This window comes from Gobio gobio, assembly GCF_949357685.1.
Source record: "Gobio gobio genome assembly, contig: scaffold_133, whole genome shotgun sequence".
In the NCBI taxonomy this organism is placed as follows: Eukaryota; Metazoa; Chordata; class Actinopteri; order Cypriniformes; family Gobionidae; genus Gobio; species Gobio gobio.
The window spans coordinates 96,323-103,416 of record NW_027645581.1 but is presented as its reverse complement, the minus strand read 5'-3'; the positions used below and the strand labels follow the sequence as shown (position 1 = coordinate 103,416).

Here is a 7,094-nt window from a genome sequence, read left to right as displayed (position 1 = left end):
GGATTGATTGGATTTTTTTTTTTTGCCACTTCCTTCCAAAATGTTGGCTTTTGGTCATTATTGTTTAGCTATTGACCTATGTTATGTGTCTTGAAGACATTCGCAAAGGTTTTTTAGGTGCTAAAATACACCTTTTCACATACCATAAGGTGAAACCTGGCATGTTTGGTATCACTGGAATTCAGCAATGATTCAGGAGTCTAAGGAGGTGAATGCTCATTCAGGGCATTGTGCCAATGACGTATACAGAGTTTTTTGAGATATGCCAGTGTCCTCATAGACTATCATGGCAACCTGGATGAAGACAATGAATGCCCATTGTCATCTGACTAATGTTTGGGTGCCTGTATTGCCATTTTCACGTGTTTTTCCCCTGTTATAGCGCCAACAAGTGGTTAATAGTTGCGATTTTTTTCATGTGATCTCAGACTGAGCTCACATACATGTGACCTGAATTTGGTGAAAATATCTCATTCCGTTCACAAGTTATAGTCATTTTAGTAAAAGAGGTCACGGTTACATCAAACATTTTGGCTCCCCTTAGCGACCATGAATCAAAATGTGTTTTTTTTTTTTATAGTTATTGATAATCACTCTCCAGACAACATTTCTGCAGTGATTTGGTTCTGATCAGGTTAAGAACCTGGGAGTAATTTGCAAAAGTAGGTTTTACAAAAAACCTAAAATATCTCGAAATTGGCGCCTGAAGGGCGAGCAAATCCGAGGCATGCGTTTTGTCCGCCTTGAGCCAAGGATTCCAGCGATATAAGGCACCCGAGGCTATGCCTTACGGTTGAGGAGTTATGAGGCGTTTCGTACTTTTGATCGCCGTTTCGTACTTTTGATCGCTGTAGCGCCCCCGTCAGGCCGATCGGGGTGTGCTTCGGTGACGTCAGTAGTCGTTGTGAGTACTACCATCCCTGCAAGTTTCAAGTCTCTACGACTTACGGTTTGGTCTGCCCGATCAGTTTAAGCTGGAGAATGATGCATCATGGGAAAATGAACAGTTACAATAGGGTTTCAGCCTGACACCTGACTTTGATTGGATTTTACTACCCCTTACTATCAATATTTTGACTTTTGGGCTCGCGACAGTGCCTAACGACCTATGTTTCCGAACTTCTGACGCTGGTTTCGTCTCGATCGGACTAGCGGTTTCGAAGATATCGGCAAAAAAGTTTTAAGCGCTAAATTACAACGGTGCACAAACCATACGGCGAAACCTGGCAAGTGTGGTATCGTTGGACTCGGCAACAATTCAGGAGTCTAATGAGATGAGTCTCGTGAAAATAAGTCAACCACGCCCAAAGTTCTGAGCCTTTTAAAAAAAAAATCTCCACTAGGCGGCGCTGTTTTCGAAACTTGTCAGGCTACTTTGGGGTATCGTGGTGATGACCCATACCGAGTTTTGCAACAATCCGTTCATGCGTTGATAAAATACAGCATTTTAGCACATAATTCAAGATGGCCGACAGCCAAAATGGCCGATATGGTAAAATTGGATATCCTTCGACTCGGCATGACGTCCCGAATCTAACGAGGCCCCTTTTATGATATTTGGACAAACGGTTCAGCAAAGAAAAGCTAAAATAGCCATTTTTCGTATCTCCAGACCAGTAGGTGGCACAGCGCCGAAACGCTGCATGTGGCCTCAAGTCATGCTTATGATGACATGTACCAAGTTTGGTTTGAACACGATAAAGCGCTGCGGAGATATTGCCTTAAGTGTGTTTTTGCAAACGTCATGTAAAATTTGTTCGCGCGTTTATCGAAAACGATTAGACGAATCAACTTGATTTGCAAGATTTTTTGTCAATATTGTCTGAAGATGATCTGGTTCAATTTTCGTGCAAATCGGATGAACCGTCTAGGACGAGTTCGCAAAAGTAGGTTTTTCAGTTAATTGAAAATGGCGGGAAAATATCCAAGACGGAAAATGGCGTCATAGGGTGCAATCGAATTGGCACGAGCTCAGAAATTAGAGGAAAAAAGAATTTCGTTTCTAGCCCTTACGGTTCAAAAGTTATTAGCATAAACATGAGTACACATTTGGACAGGTGGTGGCGCTAGAGGGATTGAGATAGAGACACCAAAATTGCCATGGTGATATACCAGACCATCCTCTATTAGTGTGCCAAATTTCACAACTTTTTACCATACGGTTCTATGGGCTGCCATAGACTCCCATGGCGGAAGAAAAAAAGACGGGAACGGTTTCAATAGGTGCCTTCGCACCTTCGGTGCTTGGCCCCTAATAAAAAGGGCATAAAAAGGGTCTAAAAAGGCCTATAAAAAAAAGACTATAGGGTCTGAGCACTTGATTTTTGAGCTGCTGGTTGCAAAAACTTTATCAAGCCTGGTGACATGTGCATCGGAGAGGTCAGAGGTCAATTTTTGCATTTTAATCTCTTTTATCATGGAAAAGTGGTGTTTTTTTTTTTACCTTTTAAACTGGTATGCCTCTACTGATGGCCCGATCTCCGTCAAAGTTTGCACGCGTCTTTACAATAATGCGACGCACATGGTCAGCCGATTTGGTGAAGTTCTGCGCAGAGCAGGCAATTTTTAGTCATTTAAATGTCATTTCGCATAGGATTATATAGAGCATTTTTTTCACCTTTATAACAGTTAAAGCGCCACGGCGGCCATAAAAGTCTGCAAGCCTCTTTAGGGTCACGTGACGCATGCGCACGCGTGATTTCGTGAAGCTGTATGCAAATCAGGCAGGAAGAGGGCCGCTTTCAGGCATTTAATGGGATTTTCCATAGAAATACATCATTGTGACCCCTTTTTAACCGTTATAACGCCACCAAGTGGCCAATCGCCACGTTCTTTTTCATGCGGCCACAGAACGAGCTCTTACATATGCGTGCTGAGTTTGGTGAAAATACCTCGTTCCGTTCACGAGTTATAGCCAATTTAGTAAAAGTGGCTCCTCCCCCTTCCAACGTTTTGGCAGCCCTTAGGGACCGTGAACCCAAATTTCCACTTTTTTTTTATAACCTTTGACAATCAGACTCCAGAGAATCTTGCTGCGCTGGTTTGGTTCCGGTCGGGCCAATAACCTAGGACTAGTTTGCAAAAGTAGGTTTTGCAAAAAATCCCAAATAGCCGAAATTTTTCCCACTCTGACGAGCAAATCTGAGGCATGCGTTTTGTCCGCCTTGAGCCAAGGATTCCAGCGATATAAGGCACCCGAGGCTATGCCTTACGGTTGAGGAGTTATGAGGCGTTTCGTACTTTTGATCGCCGTTTCGTACTTTTGATCGCTGTAGCGCCCCCGTCAGGCCGATCGGGGTGTGCTTCGGTGACGTCAGTAGTCGTTGTGAGTACTACCATCCCTGCAAGTTTCAAGTCTCTACGACTTACGGTTTGGTCTGCCCGATCAGTTTAAGCTGGAGAATGATGCATCATGGGAAAATGAACAGTTACAATAGGGTTTCAGCCTGACACCTGACTTTGATTGGATTTTACTACCCCTTACTATCAATATTTTGACTTTTGGGCTCGCGACAGTGCCTAACGACCTATGTTTCCGAACTTCTGACGCTGGTTTCGTCTCGATCGGACTAGCGGTTTCGAAGATATCGGCAAAAAAGTTTTAAGCGCTAAATTACAACGGTGCACAAACCATACGGCGAAACCTGGCAAGTGTGGTATCGTTGGACTCGGCAACAATTCAGGAGTCTAATGAGATGAGTCTCGTGAAAATAAGTCAACCACGCCCAAAGTTCTGAGCCTTTTAAAAAAAAAATCTCCACTAGGCGGCGCTGTTTTCGAAACTTGTCAGGCTACTTTGGGGTATCGTGGTGATGACCCATACCGAGTTTTGCAACAATCCGTTCATGCGTTGATAAAATACAGCATTTTAGCACATAATTCAAGATGGCCGACAGCCAAAATGGCCGATATGGTAAAATTGGATATCCTTCGACTCGGCATGACGTCCCGAATCTAACGAGGCCCCTTTTATGATATTTGGACAAACGGTTCAGCAAAGAAAAGCTAAAATAGCCATTTTTCGTATCTCCAGACCAGTAGGTGGCACAGCGCCGAAACGCTGCATGTGGCCTCAAGTCATGCTTATGATGACATGTACCAAGTTTGGTTTGAACACGATAAAGCGCTGCGGAGATATTGCCTTAAGTGTGTTTTTGCAAACGTCATGTAAAATTTGTTCGCGCGTTTATCGAAAACGATTAGACGAATCAACTTGATTTGCAAGATTTTTTGTCAATATTGTCTGAAGATGATCTGGTTCAATTTTCGTGCAAATCGGATGAACCGTCTAGGACGAGTTCGCAAAAGTAGGTTTTTCAGTTAATTGAAAATGGCGGGAAAATATCCAAGACGGAAAATGGCGTCATAGGGTGCAATCGAATTGGCACGAGCTCAGAAATTAGAGGAAAAAAGAATTTCGTTTCTAGCCCTTACGGTTCAAAAGTTATTAGCATAAACATGAGTACACATTTGGACAGGTGGTGGCGCTAGAGGGATTGAGATAGAGACACCAAAATTGCCATGGTGATATACCAGACCATCCTCTATTAGTGTGCCAAATTTCACAACTTTTTACCATACGGTTCTATGGGCTGCCATAGACTCCCATGGCGGAAGAAAAAAAGACGGGAACGGTTTCAATAGGTGCCTTCGCACCTTCGGTGCTTGGCCCCTAATAAAAAGGGCATAAAAAGGGTCTAAAAAGGCCTATAAAAAAAAGACTATAGGGTCTGAGCACTTGATTTTTGAGCTGCTGGTTGCAAAAACTTTATCAAGCCTGGTGACATGTGCATCGGAGAGGTCAGAGGTCAATTTTTGCATTTTAATCTCTTTTATCATGGAAAAGTGGTGTTTTTTTTTTTACCTTTTAAACTGGTATGCCTCTACTGATGGCCCGATCTCCGTCAAAGTTTGCACGCGTCTTTACAATAATGCGACGCACATGGTCAGCCGATTTGGTGAAGTTCTGCGCAGAGCAGGCAATTTTTAGTCATTTAAATGTCATTTCGCATAGGATTATATAGAGCATTTTTTTCACCTTTATAACAGTTAAAGCGCCACGGCGGCCATAAAAGTCTGCAAGCCTCTTTAGGGTCACGTGACGCATGCGCACGCGTGATTTCGTGAAGCTGTATGCAAATCAGGCAGGAAGAGGGCCGCTTTCAGGCATTTAATGGGATTTTCCATAGAAATACATCATTGTGACCCCTTTTTAACCGTTATAACGCCACCAAGTGGCCAATCGCCACGTTCTTTTTCATGCGGCCACAGAACGAGCTCTTACATATGCGTGCTGAGTTTGGTGAAAATACCTCGTTCCGTTCACGAGTTATAGCCAATTTAGTAAAAGTGGCTCCTCCCCCTTCCAACGTTTTGGCAGCCCTTAGGGACCGTGAACCCAAATTTCCACTTTTTTTTTATAACCTTTGACAATCAGACTCCAGAGAATCTTGCTGCGCTGGTTTGGTTCCGGTCGGGCCAATAACCTAGGACTAGTTTGCAAAAGTAGGTTTTGCAAAAAATCCCAAATAGCCGAAATTTTTCCCACTCTGACGAGCAAATCTGAGGCATGCGTTTTGTCCGCCTTGAGCCAAGGATTCCAGCGATATAAGGCACCCGAGGCTATGCCTTACGGTTGAGGAGTTATGAGGCGTTTCGTACTTTTGATCGCCGTTTCGTACTTTTGATCGCTGTAGCGCCCCCGTCAGGCCGATCGGGGTGTGCTTCGGTGACGTCAGTAGTCGTTGTGAGTACTACCATCCCTGCAAGTTTCAAGTCTCTACGACTTACGGTTTGGTCTGCCCGATCAGTTTAAGCTGGAGAATGATGCATCATGGGAAAATGAACAGTTACAATAGGGTTTCAGCCTGACACCTGACTTTGATTGGATTTTACTACCCCTTACTATCAATATTTTGACTTTTGGGCTCGCGACAGTGCCTAACGACCTATGTTTCCGAACTTCTGACGCTGGTTTCGTCTCGATCGGACTAGCGGTTTCGAAGATATCGGCAAAAAAGTTTTAAGCGCTAAATTACAACGGTGCACAAACCATACGGCGAAACCTGGCAAGTGTGGTATCATTGGACTCGGCAACAATTCAGGAGTCTAATGAGATGAGTCTCGTGAAAATAAGTCAACCACGCCCAAAGTTCTGAGCCTTTTAAAAAAAAAATCTCCACTAGGCGGCGCTGTTTTCGAAACTTGTCAGGCTACTTTGGGGTATCGTGGTGATGACCCATACCGAGTTTTGCAACAATCCGTTCATGCGTTGATAAAATACAGCATTTTAGCACATAATTCAAGATGGCCGACAGCCAAAATGGCCGATATGGTAAAATTGGATATCCTTCGACTCGGCATGACGTCCCGAATCTAACGAGGCCCCTTTTATGATATTTGGACAAACGGTTCAGCAAAGAAAAGCTAAAATAGCCATTTTTCGTATCTCCAGACCAGTAGGTGGCACAGCGCCGAAACGCTGCATGTGGCCTCAAGTCATGCTTATGATGACATGTACCAAGTTTGGTTTGAACACGATAAAGCGCTGCGGAGATATTGCCTTAAGTGTGTTTTTGCAAACGTCATGTAAAATTTGTTCGCGCGTTTATCGAAAACGATTAGACGAATCAACTTGATTTGCAAGATTTTTTGTCAATATTGTCTGAAGATGATCTGGTTCAATTTTCGTGCAAATCGGATGAACCGTCTAGGACGAGTTCGCAAAAGTAGGTTTTTCAGTTAATTGAAAATGGCGGGAAAATATCCAAGACGGAAAATGGCGTCATAGGGTGCAATCGAATTGGCACGAGCTCAGAAATTAGAGGAAAAAAGAATTTCGTTTCTAGCCCTTACGGTTCAAAAGTTATTAGCATAAACATGAGTACACATTTGGACAGGTGGTGGCGCTAGAGGGATTGAGATAGAGACACCAAAATTGCCATGGTGATATACCAGACCATCCTCTATTAGTGTGCCAAATTTCACAACTTTTTACCATACGGTTCTATGGGCTGCCATAGACTCCCATGGCGGAAGAAAAAAAGACGGGAACGGTTTCAATAGGTGCCTTCGCACCTTCGGTGCTTGGCCCC

General features: G+C 43.7%; 1 long non-coding RNA gene across 1 annotated transcript in view; it reads left to right on the top strand.

The window, feature by feature from the left end:
- Positions 1-576: 576 nt before the first annotated feature.
- Positions 577-7,094, top strand: part of LOC307122488 — a 53,621-nt gene continuing 47,103 nt past the window's right edge. The window contains exon 1 of the long non-coding RNA XR_013816052.1: positions 577-2,223. This is a non-coding gene — a long non-coding RNA (uncharacterized lncRNA). The remainder of the gene's footprint in view (positions 2,224-7,094) is intronic.